This window comes from Apodemus sylvaticus, chromosome 17 (genome assembly GCF_947179515.1).
Source record: "Apodemus sylvaticus chromosome 17, mApoSyl1.1, whole genome shotgun sequence".
Lineage (NCBI taxonomy): Eukaryota > Metazoa > Chordata > Mammalia > Rodentia > Muridae > Apodemus > Apodemus sylvaticus.
Genome location: NC_067488.1, coordinates 76,485,928 through 76,506,946, shown reverse-complemented (window position 1 = coordinate 76,506,946; position 21,019 = coordinate 76,485,928).

Below are 21,019 nucleotides of genomic sequence, written 5' to 3'. Positions count from 1 at the left end.
TCTCCATAAACACTGAATGTGGTTCAGTCAGCGCCTGCATGACCTCTCTCACCTTAGCCAGATTTGTGGGAGGAATGGTTGGGCCCACTGAGGGAGAATCATGCCAAGTCCTCCCATACCATGATGTACAGCTGTTGGTCCGGATGTGATCCCGGTCCTTTGTGAAAAACAACGGCCTTCACGGCCCTAATGATAGGCAATCCAAAAGTTCCTATGGGCGGCCATCCTACCCCCAAAATCAGGCCATTCTGAGGCACAAGAGGTCTGCCACTGTTTTTTTTTCTTATTTTCTACTGATAAATTCTGTCCTCTTGCCCTAATTTCCATCCAATGGTCCTTAGACAAAGACAAAGGGATTGTCACTGTCTTCCCCATGACAAAAACAAAAAACAAAGGGTACAAGAACAAAACACAAACAATAAACACTATCACGTCCAAGCACATTCGTAGGTGTCTGGACTTAAACAGACAAAAGCAACTTCTGACAGGGTGGGATTCTGCTTCCACTCCCTTCTCAGTAGAAGAAGCACTCTGTCTCCTTCATTCCTGAAAACCACAATCAGGTCCCCCTGACTGTCCCTCATCCTTGGAGAGTCCTCCAAGTTTGTAGCCTCCAGGACTCTAGTACATCTCCCAACACAACAGCTGGGTCCTTAGGGCCTGCAGTGGCAGCTGCAAACAAACTGTGGAGTGGAATTCTGCTTCCACTCCTATCTGTTAACAAACTGAAACCAAAACACATTCACAGAGGTGCCGCACTCAGACACTCAGGATATTTAGAACAAAAACATTGCCAGCACACACACACACACAAGCATACCTCCAAGGGGGGTCTTCGAGGTTGCTGGGTGCCACCTATATCCCTGTACGGGCCAACAAATGTAGGACCTCCTTTTTGGGTAGTCCCCCACTTCGTTCTCTGGATAGCGTACACCCAAGGAAACATGAAAGACCAACTTGATGGAAACACATGAGGCAGTTTATTATTTGAGCTCCGGGCCGACATGTATCTCACACAGGAGACAGAGGAGTCAACACTGAGGCTCAAAAGTTAGGGGTTTATATAGGAAAAGTCAAGGGGTTTTGGCGTGGTTACACATGATTTGCTGATCCAAACATTGATGGAGGATTCTGGCGCACAGAGGGGGCTTTTTGGCATACATACAGCTTGGGCCATCAGCAATGCAAGAGGGTGATTTATTTTGTTTCCAGGAAGGTCACTTCGACATTAGTAAACTGCATCCAAGAGACAGGAGACAAGATACTCCAGTCCAGATGATATATGACCCATAGGAGTTTTCCCAGGGATGCCCCTTATCTTTTATGGCCAGTCTGTTTGTGGAATGGCTCAATCATAACCTTGCTTCAACCTTGTCCAATGTGCCCATTCTCTGTCTGCTGCCTCAACTATGGATTCTGAGAAATCCTAGCTCCCTTCAATGTCTACCATTTATCTGTATTATTTTTCAATTAAAATGTTCACTATTTCAAGTTCTACTTAATTTTTCACAAATATTTTAAGTAAATGTTTCTACTACCCTTTTCAACTTTAGAAATATTTTATATGTCTAATATTTTATCTGTATTATCTTTTCTAATATCTTAAATTATATTTCCTGTATATTACTTCAATTGTATTAGAAATATTTTCCATCAAAATCTTCAATTTTACTAAAATTGTTTCTAGGTTCTTGGACAATGTTCTAGGTATATTTTCTATGTTTACAATTTTACTATTATTTTCCAACTAATTCTTCAATTTTAACACATATTTATATAGATTTCTTCAATATTACTTGAATATTAGTTAAGAGAAACTTTAATTTTATCAGAAAATATTTCTATTTAATTTTTCAATTATTTAGAGATGTTTTTATGTACACAATATTATCTGAAAATTTTCCCATGAAAAATTTTCAATTTAACACTACTTTTCTATATATTGCTTCAATTTTATCAAAAATATTTTCCATGAATATCTTCAATTTAATAAGAAAATGTTTGTAAGTGCTTGATTTAATAAAGATGATTTATCTTTTACCATTATTATTTTCCAACAGATTCTTCAATTTTAACACTTTATTTTTCAATTTTTTCCTAAAATTGAGTTTGCCTACACATTTAGTTTTCTTTGTCAACCTTTTATGTGTATTTATTTTCAATGCTAAATCTTAATTTTAAATAAATTTTCTGTATAGTTCTTCAATTTTATAAGAATTATTTTCCATGAAAGCCATAAATTTGTTTAGAATTTTTTACATGGTTTGTCATTCAGTTTTGATGTATTATCTATGTGTACACTTTTATGTGTATATTGTATGTCAAATTCTTCAATTTTAACACACATATTTATATATTTCTTCAAATTCAGTGAAAATGTCACATTGGCATCACTGTCAGTCACTCAGAGACTGCTGGCCCTGCCCCTGACTTCACACTGACCCCGCCCCTCACCCATCTATCTCAGCCGCGGGCGGGAGCCATGTTGGATTCCCTGACTGTCACCCAGCAACTGCTGGCTGCACCACCTGACATCACCCGAGCCTCGCCCCCACCTCGTGACCATGCATCTCAGCCCCTGGCGGTCGCAATGTTGGCGTCCCTGTCCATCACTTGGTGACCGCTGGCCCCACCCCTGACGTCACTGTGGTGCCTGCCCAGCATCCAGCCTCCTGGAATGATGTCATTTCCTGTTTTCTATTTTATGAATGAAATTGGGCTGGAAGTTTGAATGTGCGAGTTTGAATGTGCATGTTGGTCAGAGGTCTGGCAGAGGCAGGAAGGAGGTGAGCGTGCGCGCATTTAGTGGCTGCTAGGATTGCTGAGCTTCCCAGGCTCTGAGCAGCCCGGCCTGGAATTGTGGAATGGGACCGCATTCGCATGCGCATTTGGATGAAGATAGTGCTGCATGCTGCGGGTGTCTGTGAGCTATGGAATAATTCCGCGCTATTTTCCTGTCGTCTCCACAGACGCGGTTTGTGAGTTTGGAGAGGCCTGGCAAGGCGCGGTCTTCCCGCTCTGGAGAGTTTGCAGCAGGGCAGAGTGCAAACACTCTCTGTGCTCCAGGCAGGAACAGTGGACAGGCAAGGCGCGGGCTTCCCACTCTGGAAAGTTTGCAGCAGGGCAGAGTGCAAACCCTCTCTGTGCTCCTTGAGGCAGGGACAATGGCTGGGCAAGGCGCAGGCCTCCCACTCTGGAAAGTTTGCAGGGGGACTGAGTGCAAACTCTCTCTGTGCTCCGGGCAGGGACAGTGGCCGGGAAAGGCGCAGGCTTCTCGCTCTGGAAAGTTTACAATGGGCCGGATGCAAACCCTCTCTGTGCTCCTGGGCAGGGAAAGTGGACAGGCAAGGCATGGGCTTCCCGCTCTGGAAAGTTTCCAGCAGGGCAGAGTGCAAACCCTCTCTGTGCTCCTCCGGGCAGGGAAAATGGCCAGGCAAGGCGCGGGCTTCCGGCTCTGGAAATTTTGCAGGGGCACTGAGTGCAAACTCTCTCTGTGCTCTGGGCGGGGACAGTGGCCGGGAAAGGCGCAGACTTCCCGCTCTGGAAAGTTTACAGTGGGGCGGAGTGCAAAGCCTCTCTGTGCTCCGGGCAGGGACAGTGGATGGGCAAGGCTCAGGCTTCCAACTCTGGAAAGTTTGCAGCAGTGCAGAGTGCAAACCCTCTCTGTGCTCCAGGCAGGACCAGTGGACTGGCAAGACGCAGGCTTCCTGCTCTGGAAAGTTTGCAGCGGGGTGGAAGGCAAACCCTCTCTGTGCTCCGGGCAGGGACAGTGGACAGGCAAGGTGCGGGCTTTCCACTCTGGAAAGTTTGCAGCATGGCAGAGTGCAAAACCTATCTGTGCTCCTCCAGGCAGGGACAATTCCCGCTCTGGATAGTTTTCAGGGGGACTGAGTGCAAACTCTCTCTGTGCTCCGGGCTGGGACAGTGGCCGGGAAAGGCGCAGGCTTCCTGCTCTGGAAAGTTTACAGTGGGGTGGAGTGCAAACCCTCTCTGTGCTCCGGGCAGGGACAGTGGATGGGCAAGGCGCAGGCTTCCCGTTCTGGAAAGTTTGCAGCTGGGCAGAGTGCAAATTCTCTCTGTGCTCCGGGCAGGGACAGTGGCCAGGAAAGGTGCAGGCTTCCCGCTCTGGAAAGTTTACAGTGTGGCGGAGTGCAAACCCCCTATGTGCTCCTCCAGGCAGGGACAGTGGCCTCCTGGCAAGACCCTCCTGTGGGAAGTGAAGAAGAGCCTGGCCGCCATGGATCTCTGGGCTATGCGCCCAGCCCTCGCTTCTGCCTGTGAGCTGCTGAGATAGGTAGGGAATTCTCAGGCCAATAAACTGAGTCCGGTTCCTTAAGGAGACAGGCCAGGCTGTGAAATGACCAAGACCTGGTAGAGTTTACAGAGGTCTGGTCTGGCGCTTTCCCAAGGAACATAAATGATCAAGTTGGAGCTGACTGAGGTCTAGGGCTGTAGGTTGGGCGGGGCTAGGTCCCAGGGTAGCTTTTTTTTTTCCTTTAGTTTTGTTAATTATTTCTGTAGAAGTTATTTTTTTTGTTGCTTTACTTTAGATGTTTAGTGTTTTGATTATTGTGCAGCAAAGGGACTTATCCCCAAACTGTTTGGTATTTTGGATGCTTTTACATTAACTCTGGCTATATATTTATAATTAATAACCCTGGCTATTCTTACACAGGCACCTTTAGTTTAGAAAATTTTCATTTAGGATTTTATTGGAAATGTTTTCTACACATTTATACTGATTGATCTTTTTCACTCTCGCCCTCACCTTCTCCTTCTGAGGTGTTCCCTGTGGGTGTGCAGCTTGAATGCTTCTCTGTGTCCTACTCTGAGCTCTGCTGTTGTGTGCTGTGAGGAAACCTCATGGAAGCTCTGAAATCAAGACATGGTGAGCACGGGACAGGTGCCCACAATGGGGAGGAACATGCGACTGAGCAGTGGGTGCTGGGGTTGTGGATCCTCTATGGGGTTGGATCAGAAGCATCATTAAGATGTGACTTTCTGTGAGGTTTCTAGGGGTGCTATTTACTTCATAGTTCAGGCCATGATCTCTGAATAATTTCAGTATCATGGCTGATTGTAATTCTGTGCAAAACATCTGGACCAGTTGCTTTTTTCTAGAAGCATGGGTGGTTTCTGTGATTATGCAGCACCTGTGTCCAAACCTTTTTGTCTTTTATAATATACATTTAGAAGGCAAGGTTAGGTCTGGAGAGATGGCTCAGAAGTTAAGAGCTCTGGTTGTTCTTACACAGGCCATTAGTTTAATTCTTAGCAACCACATGGTAGCTCATAACTATATGGAATGGGATCTGGTGCCCTCTTCTGGCCTGCAGGAATACATGCAGGGAGAACATAGTGTAAGCAATGAATTAATGCCTTAAAATATAGAAGACAGATATGAATCTAATAGTTCTGATTTCATACAGATTCTATTGTTTACTTTGTTTTTTGGCTGTAGCTTTTTTTATATTTATTTAATATGTTTAGTGTTGTGATTATTACATAGCAAAGGGACTTTTTCCCATTGTTTGGTATTTTTGATGTTTCTTGAACATTAACGGGCACTTTTTTTGCTTTAGAATAATTTTCCATTCATTATTTCATTTGAAATATTTTTGATACCTTTATGCTGATTGATCTTTTTCCTCCTCCTCCTCCTCCTCCTCCTCCTCCTCCTCCTCCTACTCCTCCTCCTCCTCCTCCTCCTCCTTCTCTTCTTCTTCTTCTTCTTCTTCTTCTTCTTCTTCTTCTTCTGCTTCTGCTTCTGCTTCTGCTTCTGCTTCTGCTTCTGCTTCTGCTTCTGCTTCCTTCTCCCTCTCTATCATGTCCTGAGAAACTAAACACAACTGAAACATGTAAGAGTCAGATGTGAAAGAGGTTGTTTGTGGGAAAGGAGAGGAGTGAGAACCTGAGGATAGTGACTTATTTTCCTGCCAGGTATTGCTTATCTTTCCAGGCAGGTGTCTGGGCAGCATCATTTGTAGTGATTATTGGTCTAGGTAAGGTCTCTCAGTTTGTCTTGTTTGTGAGGGTGTTTATTCCTGTGTTACAGTTTTCTGTCTTGGTTTTCATTGTGTGGCTGGGTGTGGCTTCTTTTACTGACATTTTTGTTATGTTCAAGAAAGATTGCTGGTTAATGTTGAAAGCTAGGAGAGGAGGTGGGCAGTAAGAGATGCTCTTCTCAATCTACAAAGAGACATAGTCAAGGGAGAGGTAAATCTGCCAGCATTTCATTATTTCAGAACTACAGTCATCTTAAGGAGCCTCCATTGAGGGTGTGTCCTCATCAGAATGGCTGGTTGCTATGTCTGTGTGAGATAGTGTGGATGATTGAAGTGGGAAGGGTCTTCCACTGAGGGTGACAATATTCATAAGCCAGTGGGCCTGGGCTGGATGAGAAAGCTACCTGAGCATGGGACACTGACCAATGGGGAGGAACATGCAGCTGAGCAGTGGGTGCTTGGGTGGTAGGTCAACTGTGGGGTTGGGTTGGAAGCATCAACCAGATGTGACTTACTGTGAGATTTCCACTGGTGCTTCTTACTTGCAAGTTGAGGCCATGACCTATGAATAACTTCAGTATCATAGCTGATTGTAATTCTGTTCAAAACATCTGGACTAGTTGCTTTCTTGTAGAAGCATGGGTGGTGTCTATGCACCTGTGTCCAAACTATATTTTCCATTTATAATATACATTAAGAAGGCAGGGTCAGGCCTGAGGAGATATCTCAGAGGATAAGAGCTCTGGCTATTCTCACTCAGTCCATGAGTTCAATTATTAGCAACCACATGGTGGCTCATAATTATATGTAATTGGATCTGGGATCTGGTACCCTATTCTGGACTGCAGGAATACATGTAAGGAGAACATTGTATTAGTAATGAATTAATTCCTTATAAAAAGACTAACCCTAACCCTGGCAATTTTTCTTTGTGTAATAGGAATACTATTGATTCATTGGGACTATCAAAAATAATGGTGGTCAGCTTAAACTTAAACCCGAGTTTAACCCTGGGACTTATCCTAAATTTCTAATCCTATTTTAACCCCTTAATCTCCTAACCCTAACAACCCCTATCCTGTTCCTACCATTACCCTCTAATCCTCTAACTGAAACCCTGGTTACTGTGGGGGATGCTTCGTCTGTTGTATATAAAATGGTTTGGATGGTGTAATTAACTCTTAACGGTGGGGGGGGGGGATCCTGCTTGACTTTAGGATGTGGCCCTCTTCAGTGTCTAATTCTCACTACTATGCATTTCAGCTAAGATCACCCCCATTGACTCCCTCTTGCCATCGCTTTCATTGTCTGTGGCTCATCCTTAAACCTGTACCCTTAGAACCTTGACAGCTACAGATTTCAATTCATTTTCCTGACACTATGGCCCTTCCTTTTCTCTCACCACACATGTTCCTTGCCTCCCCTTTCCCTTTCTTTACTAATGGCCCTTCCAGTTCTCCCTCTTTCATCTGTCTCCTATGTCTGCTTTATTTCCACTTCTGAGTGAGATTCAACCATGCTCATTTTAGCCTTCCTTTTGTTTTTTTAAAGATTTATTTATTTATTTGTTTATTTATTTATTATTATAAGCAGGGTATCTGTCTTCAGACACACCAGAAAAGGCTGTCAGATCTCATTATGGGTGGTTGTTAGCCACCATGTGGGTGAGGGATTTGAACGCTGGACTTTCACAAGAGCAGTAAGTGCTCTTACTAGCTGAGTCATCAATTCAAGCACTTAGTCTTACTGCTTGTTTATCTTCTTCAGGGCCAAGAAATGTATTATGGATATCCTGTACTTTATGGTTATTATACATTTGTTAGTGAGTACATACGTGCATGTCCTTTTGGGTCTGGGATTCCTCATTCAGGATGATATTATCTAGTTGTCCACATTCTCCTGCAAAATTTTTTGTAAAATAAACATGTCTTTAAGCTGTTTTATATCCATATCTTTAGTTTTGAAATATAGCCAAATATATAGGTTATTTTCTATTTCTCAGGATGGCATATGTTCATGATGTCAATATTATCTGAAATTTCAGGGTCATTGCGTGCCTGGTGTATGCCATTCTGCCTCAGTCTTGTGTTTGTTCTGAAATGTTTGTATTAATACGACTCTTTTGCCTGTGTGCATGGATAAGAATATCGTGTTTCTCACCTTTACTATTGTCAGAAGATGGCCTTAGAACTCTTTATTTTGAAGTAATGAGTAGTTGTTGGTCCTGTGTGTTTGTGAGAAATTGACCACCATTATGTGGAAGACAAGCAAGAGCTCACCACTGATGAATTCTCTCTCCAAACCTACATTGCTTATTTATAATCAACATTTATATTACTATTATTTTCATCTGTTCATTTGTAACTATTTAATCATGCATTGTCTTTTAGTAAAATTTTATTAAAGTTATGTTTTGAACTGTTGCACTTCATGTTTCTGCAACATTAATACAGATCTGAAATGAATGCATGATTCTTTGTAGGAATTTTTAGTAAAGAATTGTGAGTTCTCTATCATTTTTGTTTCCTTGGTTGATTTTGGTAGAATATTGATGTTCTTAATATATAACTTTTGGTCTCCTAGAACACATTGCATAGGCCATGCTGCCCTCAAGCTAAATGACATATACCTGCCAGTAACTCTGTGATTAAAGGCATGAGCAAATACACCCAGCTTGCCCATGAGTTTTGTAGTTAGTAATTGTTTATACAATTTTTCAGATGTGTGCTCAGTATTATGGATCTGTTTCCCCTGCATCAACCTCTCAATTGGCATTTCTCTGGCAAGGCTGTATCCTATTCAACATGTTCAAAATTGACACACCTAAATCTTATAAATCAAGATCCCTCTAAAATGAGACAGTGATTATTAATTCTGAGTCAGAATATAAGTGGATCAAGTGCCAAAATTATATGCATATGTTTTTGAGGAAGCATATATTTCCTTTACAGCGATGTTAATATTATCCTTTGTGTTATACACATGTATGGGATATTTAGGATGCCATGACTTTTGATGATGTACATGTGAACTTCACTGGGGAAGAGTGGAATTTGCTGGATCCTTCCCAGAAAAATCTCTACAAAGATGTGATGTTGGAAACCTACCTGAACCTCGAAGCTATAGGTAAGACTGTTATTTTTTTCTCTAAAGAAAAGAAATGTTTCTTGGTTATTGATGATCTTCTATTATTTTAATTGTGAATAATGAAGATTGAGCTGAATAATTCAGTTTTACTGAATTTTAATTGTAACATTCATAATGCAGTGAAAATTCACAGTACCTTGAATTTTGCCTAATTTCCAATAGTATATCATTGATTTTCCGGTACTATGTTTTAGGCTATTATCAGGGAGACCATCATCTTGAAGAACATTGTCAAATTAGTAGAAGACGTGAAAGGTAATTTTTATGTGCAAGCTGATACAAATTTGCCTCTGAGGAAATTTCCATATGTTCTGGAATCTCCAATGAAAAGCAAGAGTGTAAAATAACAGTCCTTTAAGTGCAGCTCTAATTATAATGTTCTTAAAAAACCATATACCTTGAGATCTGATATCTGGTTAGTGTAACCATTTGATATGTAGCTCCTTTAGAACTATGCTATGCACCTGTCAATCTGTATAGTCTCATAGTATTTAGAAATTGTATATTGAATAGTGAAAATTTTATATCCAAAACATCCTAATAAGCAAATAGTCCATAGTAAGATTTTGGGGATAATGAAGGAAGCAACAATTTTTTTTTTTGTTCTAGAACAATGAGTAGATATGTAGGATTCTGCCTTTGATAGACATTAGGAATATGATGTACATTTGCAACTAAGTGGTTTTATAGTTTTACAGGGAATATCCCCAAACTCATAGTGTAGAAAAATCTTTATGGGTACTAGGAATTTGGAAATTTTTCTGTGTATCCTGGTTCACAGTCAAATGTGTTGTAATTCACTCTATAGGAAAAATTATGAATGTAATTAGTGTTGCAAAAATGAGAGTTGTTCAAACTTTCTTCAGATAGCTGAAATATATTATATAAAAATCCCTTATATAAAGAGGATGTTATAAATATGAGCCATGTAATAACGATCACAAGTGTCGTGAACAACTCATGATGAGGGAGAACACCATAAACATGCAAAGGGCTAAAACCTTCAGATCTGATGCTTTTCTACCATATTCCAAATTGTAAACATAATTAATACTGATTACATGATTCATAAGAGTAATTAATACAGTAAAGGTTTCACATGTGCCAATTATTGTTGCAGGCCTTTAAGAAGTCATAGTGGAGAGAAACCCTATGAATGTAACCAATGTGGTAAAGCATTTGCACAGCAACGACATCTCCAATATCATAAAAGAACACATACTGGATAGAAACTTGGTGAATGTAATCAATGTGGTAAAGCCTTTGCAGTACCCAGTCATCTCCAAAGACATAAAATGACACATACTGGAGAGAAACTTTATGAATGTAATCAATGTGGTAAAGCCTTTGCACAGCGCAGTCATCTCCAATATCATAAAAGAACACATACTGGAGAGAAACCTTACGAATGTAATCAATGTGGCAAAGCCTTTGCACAGCACAGTGCTCTCCAAATACATAAAAGAACACATACTGGAGAGAAACCTTATGAGTGCCATCAATGTGATAAAGCCTTTGCACAGTGCAGTACTCTCCAATATCATAAAAGAACACATACTGGAGAGAAACCTTATGAATGTAATCAATGTGGTAAAGCCTTTGCAGTACCCAGTCATCTCCAAAGACATAAAATGACACATACTGGAGAGAAACCTTATGAATGTAACCAATGTGGTAAAGTCTTTGCAGCACACAGTCAACTCCAAAGACATAAAAGAGCACATACCGGAGAGAAACCTTATGAATGTAATCAATGTGGTAAAGCCTTTACAAGACCCAGTCATCTCCAGTATCATAAAAGAACACACACCAGACAGAAAACGTATTAATGTAATCAATGTGGTAAAGTGTTTTCACCAGGGATAAGTCTCTAAATTCTGTGTGCTGGAGAGAAACAATGAATATGATCATGAATTAAGTTGGAGTTAGGAGGGTATCATAGTAGGATATGATAGACATGGGTGCTTGGGATTATTTCCACTCTGGAGATGTTTGGTTTTTTTTTTGTTTTTTGTTTTTTGTTTTTTGTTTTTTGTTTTTTTTTTTTTTTGATGCTTTTTCAAAGAAGTTTGATGCCCTTGTCTGAAGAGTTTCCTTGAGGTTAAGGTAAAGATGTTTACATTAATTGTATTGACCAAGCAAGTCACGAAAATTACTGCATAGAATTTGGGCTGAAAGTTTTTAACAAGCATAGAAACTAAGAAAGGAAAAATAAAAAAAAATGGTTCAAAATACAAGGCTTCATCAGGAAGTTGAATGAAGTTTAATCTTGTGATCAAGGATATTCAATGGCATTAAAGGAATGATTACATTAGGACAAGATTACATTCAGCTAAACATATAAATTTGCAGTTGTATGAAAGCGAACTGTATCATGATAGGAATTATTATTACCTGGTTATTGTTTTGATGTAGACATATGAATATACAAGTATGTGTCAAATTGCCAAGGGATAGATTTGGATTCTGGGTTCTGAATTTAAAATATAAACAGAAAGGCTTAGTTCAAGGCATAGTGTTACACACTTTTTAACCCACCATTCACGAGACAGAGCCATGCAGATCTTTGAGATCTAGGTAGATCTCTAAGCAAGTTCCAGCAAAGCCAAGATCAGGCAGTGATATATTTGAAATGTTGAAAGCTGCTGAAAAAGTAATGGAAGGAGCCGTGTTCCAGCCCCAGTAAGCAGCAGAACTCAACAACTCGGTCTTAAATGGTAAGAATAGAAGGAACTACTGAGACAATTGATGCTGGCTAGCTAGTAATTAGAGGTGATAAAGAAGAAATCAGCATCACTGTGGTGAAAGCTGACTATTATTTCCTGAGTGACAAAGAAGGTGTGTTCTAGTGCTCAACGAGGTTGGACCTAATGGTGCAACTGGGCTTGGTCATGTGTAAGAATAACACAGGTGGTACTGATTTTGAGTTCGTGAAGTTGTCATGCAGAACAGCTGAGGCTTGGCACCATTGAGCAAGCATAAGGGAGGTTATGGGTCAAGACTAGTTCTAGCAGAAGAACCCAGCACCTTGAAGATGGAAGTACTATGGGATGAACAGCAAGAACAACAGGATCAAAAGAATGGAGTCAACCAGAGCTTAAAGTAATACAGAGGACAGAGTTGGAAATGTGACCCAATCTCTTTGGAGGAGGAGCAAAGATCATGTGTGGATCCAGGGCATTGAAACAGGAACCTGTGAAATTGAAGTTATCTTAGAGACCCCAAGTTTTTGAGATGTTAGAACTGTATGATACCTGCTCAGGAATTGAATAAAACCAGTTAAAGAGAACAAATTTTGCTTCATTGAACAAAGCAGAAAGGAGTTGGAGACCTGAAGAACACTTTGACATCAGACATGGAGATGCAGAGTTTGGAGATTGTTCTGCTGGCTTTGGTCTTCTTTAGGTCCAGTATTTCCTCATGGTTACCTTTAGGAATAATAAAGTATATCCTGTAAAGGTCAAGGTATATTATGTGCTTTATTGTTTCCAAAAATATAGCAGATTACTCTTGCATGATAGGATTAATTACAGAAGAGTCTTTGACCTTTGGACTTTTAATATTTTTGAGACTTTGATAGATGATGGTACCTTTTGACATTAGAGATCATGTGTTTTGCAATATGCTTTCTTTAAGTATGGTCCCCATACACTCTTTTGTTGGAACAATCATATGGGGCCAGGCAGTGGAATGTGGTAGTTATGATTTATGTGAGGGAGGGAGTGCCACTAATAGCAGGTGTGTTTTTTGCAGAAAGTTTAACAGAGTTTGGCTGGGCTTTAGGGTTCTTCCCAGTGCTGAAGAACCCCTCCTTTTAGCACCGTGTAATATGTCTCTTCCTACCTTTCTTTGAATCAAGATGCAGAACACTCATATGCTTCTCCAGCATTATGTTTTTCTGTGTGCATACCATGTTTCCTCCTATGAGGAAAATGTTCTAAACTTCTGAAACTGAAAGACGGCCCCAATTAAATGTCTGCTTTTATAAATGTTGCATTAATCATCTCATCTATTCTTAGTAATTAAAATCTAATTTAGAAATAAAGTGAGTGAATTTAGGTTGGTGAAGCTTCTGCACAATTCTACAGTCTTCTTCATCATGTAAGAATTCGTACTGCAGATAATCCTTGTGAAAATATTTGGTATGGCGAAGGCTCTGCAAAAATCTGTAATCTTTATCATTATAAAATTATGCATGCTAGAGAGAAATTAAATGAAATATAGCTCTGTGGTAAAGCCTTTATGTTGTGGGTCTACTGAAGTACATCACAACTCAAACATCAGAAGAATGCAAATGATAAGAAATTATTGTAATCAAGTCAGTACTGATAAATCTGGGTGAGAAAAATACACTCCCATGCTTATCTGAAATATTCCACTCCTATCCACACAGAGTCTGTAAATTATATAGCTTCCATTCTTGAAATCCGCAAATACCAGTGACAAGTTATATCTATATTTCCCCCATCACTACATTTTTCTATTCTTTATCTTTGTCAACTGATACAGAATATAGATGTTATGTTCTCACCTATCATAGCCATGTGTTCTTTGGTGAATAGAAACAAGCATTATATTTTGAGAAATAAAACAGGAGTAATGGAAATTACAGTTATGAATAGTTGGGGTTTTTTGGAGAACAAAACATGAGTAATGAAATCTACCTAGATATTGTTAAGTATAAGGTCAGCTATTACCTGGCACTTAAATTAGGTTTGAACTTACGTTTAAATGGACATTGTTAACAAAAAGGCAGTCCTTAGGACAAATTTCTTTTTGCTTGTTCCCAGCATTTATATATTATAGTCATACACACACACACACACACACACACACACACACACACACACACATATATATATAATTACGTTATATACGTAATATATAATATAATATATTACGTTATATACGTAAGTCATTATATATATATATGTATATATATATATATTATACATCATATCAAATGTACAACAGAACACATCTTACAAATGCAATAAGTGTGATAAGACATTTTCACAACACATTTATCTATAAATATATAAATGAACCCATCCTGGAGAGAAACGCTATGCATAAACAATGTGTTAAAACCTCTGCATGTAACAGTAGTTTTAGAAAAAGACTATGAAAAAGTCATTAAGAATGACTTTGGTATGTAATAAATCTACTAAAGCCCTTACATTTTACAGTAGTCTTTGAAAACAATCAAGATTACCAAACCTAATCTGTGACTACAAAGAATTTGTCAAGATCTGAAGCAACACACTTACATTGATTCACTGAAGATTATTTATTTTTCTTAAAAAAAAAACTGTGACAAGTGTCAAGAATCAATTTAGACTTTATGATGCCTCTCAATTTTATTTGCACTTGTAAACATGCATTGAGAAAAGACACATGAAGGCAACAGTAAGGAAACTTTTATGTATTTCACAATTCTCTTAAGTTACATGAAAGAACTTTTGCAGTTGTAAAAATTTATGGCGTGTACTAGTGCCTTTTGTGTTGTAATCATAAATTATAATGTGTAAGGTTACCTCTGAAAAAGTATAATTTGGTTTATGATTCCAGAGGGATATGGGTTGACCATGAAAGTGGAAACACAGCAAGTGTCTTGCAAATGGGAGAATTAGCCTGAGGCAGAGAGACTTTTCTTTTTTTTTTTAATTTTTTTTATTCGATATAATTTATTTACCTTTCATGTGATTTTCCCTTTCCTAGCCCCCCCCTCTCCGAAAGTCCCGTAAGCCCCCTTCTCTTCCCCTGTCCTCCCTCCCACCCCTTCCCAGTTCCCCGTTCTGGTTTTGCCGAATACTGTTTCACTGAGTCTTTCCAGAACCAGGGACCACTCCTCCTTTCTTCTTGTATCTCATTTGATGTGTGGATTATGTTTTGGGTATTCCAGTTTTCTAGGTTAATAACCACTTATTAGTGAGTGCATACCATGATTCACCTTTTGAGTCTGGGTTACCTCATTTAGTATGATGTTCTCTAGCTCCATCCATTTGCCTAAGAATTTCATGAATTCATTGTTTCTAATGGCTGAATAGTACTCCATTGTGTAGATATACCACATTTTTTGCATCCACTCTTCTGTTGAGGGATACCTGGGTTCTTTCCAGCATCTGGCAATTATAAATAGGGCTGCTATGAACATAGTACAGCATGTATCCTTATTACATGGTGGGGAATCCTCTGGGTATATGCCCAGGAGTGGTATAGCAGGATCTTCTGGAAGTGAGGTGCCCAGTTTTCGGAGGAACCGCCAGACTGATTTCCAGAGTGGTTGTACCAATTTGCAACCCCACCAGCAGTGGAGGAGTGTTCCTCTTTCTCCACACCCTCTCCAATATCTGCTGTCTCCTGAATTTTTAATCTTAGCCATTCTGACTGGTGTAAGATGATTTACATTTCCCTAATGACTAATGAAGTTGAGCATTTTTTAAGATGCTTCTCCGCCATCCGAAGTTCTTCAGGTGAGAATTCTTTGTTTAACTCTGTACCCCATTTTTTAATAGGGTTGTTTGGTTTTCTGGAGTCTAACTTCTTGAGTTCTTTATATATATTGGATATTAGCCCTCTATCTGATGTAGGATTGGTGAAGATCTTTTCCCAATTTGTTGGTTGCCGATTTGTCCTCTTGATGGTGTCCTTTGCCTTACCGAAACTTTGTAATTTTATGAGGTCCCATTTGTCAATTCTTGCTCTTAGAGCATACGCTATTGGTGTTCTGTTCAGAAACTTTCTCCCTGTACCGATGTCCTCAAGGGTCTTCCCCAGTTTCTTTTCTATTAGCTTCAGAGTGTCTGGCTTTATGTGGAGGTCCTTGATCCATTTGGATTTGAGCTTAGTACAAGGAGACAAGGATGGATCAATTCGCATTCTTCTGCATGCTGACCTCCAGTTGAACCAGCACCATTTGTTGAAAAGGCTATCTTTTTTTCCATTGGATGTTTTCAGCCTCTTTGTCGAGGATCAAGTGGCCATAGGTGTGTGGGTTCATTTCTGGATCTTCAATCCTGTTCCATTGATCCTCCTGCCTGTCACTGTACCAATACCATGCAGTTTTTAACACTATTGCTCTGTAGTATTGCTTGAGGTCAGGGATACTGATTCCCCCAGATTTTCTTTTGTTGCTGAGAATAGTTTTAGCTATCCTGGGTTTTTTGTTGTTCCAGATGAATTTAAAAATTGCTCTTTCTAACTCTGTGAAGAATTGAGTTGGGATTTTGATGGGTATTGCATTGAATCTGTATATTGCTTTAGGCAAAATGGCCATTTTAACTATATTGATTCTACCGATCCATGAGCATTGGAGGTTTTCTCATTTTTTGAGGTCTTCTTCCATTTCCTTCTTCAGAGTCTTGAAGTTCTTGTCATACAGATCTTTCACATGTTTGGTAAGAATCACCCCAAGATACTTTATACTGTTTGTGGCTATTGTGAAGGGGGTCATTTCCCTAATTTCTTTCTCAGCCTGCTTATCCTTTGAGTATAGGAAGGCCACTGATTTGCTTGAGGTGATTTTATAACCTGCCACGTTGCTGAAGTTGTTTAGCAGCTGTAGGAGCTCACTAGTGGAGTTTTTTGGGTCACTTAGGTAGACGATCATGTCATCTGCAAATAATGATAGTTTGACTTCTTCCTTTCCAATTTGTATCCCTTTCACCTCCTTATGTTGTCGAATTGCCCGAGCTAGTACCTCAAGTACAATATTGAAAAGATAAGGAGAAAGGGGGCAGCCTTGTCTGGTCCCTGATTTCAGTGGGATTGCTTCAAGTGTCTCTCCATTTAGTTTGATGCTGCCTACCGGTTTGCTGTATATTGCTTTTACTATGTTTAGGTATGGGCCTTGAATTCCTGTTCAGAGAGACTTTTCAAATTGCTTATCCAATGCATGTGTTCATCCAATTGTTCATCCCTGTATCTTTACACACAACCAACAGAAATGCACTCAGCATGTTTTATTCTTATATTTGTACTTACTTTCTAAAACATACTTAAAATGATTGACTTGGAAGATGTAGTGAAGGCAATGGGAGAGTACAAGACATAACAAAATATACTTTAATTAAAAGGTTAAATAAATTTTCAATAAAAGTGCAGGTAGACAGGCAGAATGCTAGTGAAGAACATTGTGAACTGAAAGAAAATATGTTTTATTCCCTGAACAACTTGATAGGTTATCCACTCCTGTAAATACAGTCCCAAAGGATCTGATGCTCCTCTGGCCTTGCAGGTGCTGCACAAAGATATACGCAGGCAACACATGCAAACACATAAAATAAAAAAATGAAACTAAAAAGTATTTCACTATAGTCCTGTCTTCGCCCTGAGACAGAGCACAGTCAGGGCAAGTTAAAATGGATTCCTTCTGGTCTGGATTTGGGCACAGTTGTGGCCATCCTTGGAACCATCCTCCTTAGAGTCAAAACTGAACATATAACAGAATTTATGAACCAAATATATCTGGCAGATATTTCTAGATATTTCATCCTAAAGCAAAAGAATATACCTTATTCTCAGCAGCACATGGTGCCTTCTCTAAATTTGATCACATGATCAGTAGCAAAACAGGACTCAACAAATACAAGAAGGTTGAAGATAACCCAATGCATCCTATCACATCACCAAAGACTTAGGCTGGGCTTGAAAAAAAAAAACAATAGAAATGTCACATAAACATGGAAACTAAACAACATCCTACTCAATGATATTTGGATCAAGGAAGAAATAAAGAAAGAAATTAAAAACTTTTTAGAATTTAATGAAAATGAAGGCACAACATACCTAAAATTTGGCGCACAATGAAAGCAGTGCTAAGAAGACTCATAGCTCTGGGGTTTTGTAATTCCCACAAAAAAAAACATGGAGATTAGGGAACACTCATTCACTAATGTGTTTCCATTCACACTGAGCAGTAGGGCCCAGCCTTAGAGGAGGTTTGTGACTATCTTGAAGGCACATTGCAGCAGAGGCAGGATTAAGTCTTAAAAGCAAGTCTTAATTGCAAATAACAAGCCAAGTCTCAGCTACAGAAGACATTGCTCTAACCAGAAAGAAATATTAAATACCAAGGCTTCTGAGCAAAAAAGAATGAAATTCTTAAATATGAGGAAACTATGGAGAATAGAAATGAATAAGTGATTAGAGCATTTACACATAGAAAATGAAATTCAAAAAGCAATAGGAACCATTGACTTTTTAAAATGATACACATGTTTGAAAAAGACATAGGTATATTAACATTTAAAAAGAGGAGACATTTGTTGGTAGAGGGCATGAGAGTAAAAAGATAGTTTTTGACTTTGTCCCTATAGGCAATGTTACTGGGGCCAATCACAGCACAAGGAATGTTTTGTCTCACAAATTTGTTTGCTGACTTAACTATATCATTGAACATTCCACATATCTCTACATGAGAATCCCCTGATTTGTCATTCGATATTCACTGGCTCAAGCTAACCTAACCAAATTTCACACCCCCACAATCTGGTGTGTTTTGTTCACATATATGCATTAATACATGCTGGGAATTTACTGGGATTAAAGGCATGTACCACCATGGCTCAGCAAAAATATCTTTAATGACAGCATGCATTCAGCTCTGGCTAATCCTCTTTTAGTTTGATGCCCCACATTATACTTTAGACAATTAAATAGGGACAGGAGACTGAAAGTCTCATCTATTAGGTAGATGGAAGTTTTACACAGAAAAGATATTCCTGAAATTATTTCTTAAGTACATCAGTGCCCTCATACAAAGGGTCATTCTTCAGTGACAGGGTGGTAAGTCAGAAGTCTCAAAGGATGAAAATGGAGGTAAATATATATACATTTGTGGTGGGAAAGTCTTACAGAAGCCATGCCTTATGCCTTATGGTAAGTAGATCTCTTAATAATAGCAATTTGTCTTTCAGTGGGGGTGAATTTGTCAGTCTTTTGACCATGTTCTCCCCAGCATAGAATTTTAATTTACTCATAGGTATAGAGTGACCAGGATGGAGATATGAGCATCTCCACAGCACCTGAGTTGATGTGAACTGTGAGATTGTTCTCCTGACTTTGTAAACCATGGGCTGGAGACCTCTAAAAAGAAGGACCTTTCTATGTAGTAGGGAATAAGCCTAAAAATATATTTCCTGTGGTGGCTTGAAGCACAAGTAGGAAGGCAGAGAAAACACCTGCTACTTAGGTCTCCACTTCCCCACAGAGATGCAAGAGATGTGACCTTTAGAGCAGGCATCTCTCCTGGACCAAAATCTTTGGTGACATACTGGGTACCAGACATGCCAGGCATTTTCCCTTCTCTTTGGAATTAATTCATGGTGTTCTGTCCATTCTGTATGTCTTCTATCTGTTGAAGATCACTTGTGTTCTTGTACTTACAAATGCTGTTGGATGACCATCATCCCAAGCAGCCCTCCCCAAAGTGAAGCAGGTAAAGACAGAAATGAAAGGCTGACTACAGAACTACTGCTAATGACCAATAATAGAAATGACTTGTGAAATCTCCTGGTCAAAATCACTTAAGGATTCTTGGACAATATGTCTATATTGTTTCAAACACCATGGAGTTGGTCTGGGGTCTGCAATGTCATACTCATCTTATCATTTTAAGTTCTTGTGTTATAAGAGCTGCAACTTACAGGTGTCCCTTTTATAAATTTGTAACATTGGCAAAAGAAAGTTGGCTTAATACTTTTAACTCTGAGTAATTGAGAACTTGTGTCATGAGCCAACGCAGGGAAACAGGTCTCTAAATTACTTCTAAATTGGGTAATATTTTATGCAATTCTTATTCTAGAATCCAGACTTAAAAAACAAAAGATTTAGGACAATTACTCTTTGGTGAGGTATTAAAGGCAGCAACATTGTGAGCAGGTATTTGCAACCAAACGTTTTAATGTGCGATTAATGCTTTTGGTGTTGATTTTAAAGTGAATGGATTTTTTAAAATTGTGTTTTGCCTTCCAAACTTATGGTTATGATCTAGTATTGCAAAAAAAATAAACCTTCAAAATTATGGTTTGTCTACCAGTGGTCCATTGAAAGTAGTTTGCATGTTGATCACAGGCTCACGATACTTAATTTACCAATATTTTGTAATTAGGATGGTTATCAGAGTTATAAAAGTTACAAACAGCTGTGGCCAGTATGGGATGCTGCCCCTTTTACACAAGCTTTACTGGATGTAGTAGTATAAGCAAAATTTAACCACCCCATGTTTGGAAAGTTGATCTCAGTGGGGAATTATTTGGTATCAAATAGGCTCCTAATGAACTGTTTCATGGAATTTATTGATAGACTACTAAATGTTGCTGGTAGAATTTTCAGAGACCCTAAAGCAGGGGTTCCTTTTGTTACACAGTTGGCTTATGAGAATGCTATTATAGCCTTCCATACAACCATACAAAGCAAAAAACAGACTTATATTCATCTTTGTGCAGAAATCTGATCCTCATACAAACAAGATCTTGCTATGGCTGTTCCCATGTAGGATTCTACAGTAAAAATAATGCTTTCTCAGCAGAGATGTATTAAGGAATATTTTAAGTATTGGGGATTAATAATTTTAGGAAAGATTGTCCAAGGAATTAAAGACATAGACAGACAGTAGAATTGCTCTCCTGGAGTATTTCCTCACTGCTGGAGGTGTAATAATTTGCCCTGACCTCAGATAATAGGCTCAGATTAAGAAACTCACATTCACACCCGAGTTAATGCAAACCTCAGTGAGGCCTAGTGAGGTTTGTGAGGCACTGCTTTGTCTTGCAAATTCCACACAGGGAGTTACATGCTGGATCCTCATTACTAATAGATTTTTCCAGATGTGGTTCAAATTGTAGTTCAAACTTGAGTTTTAT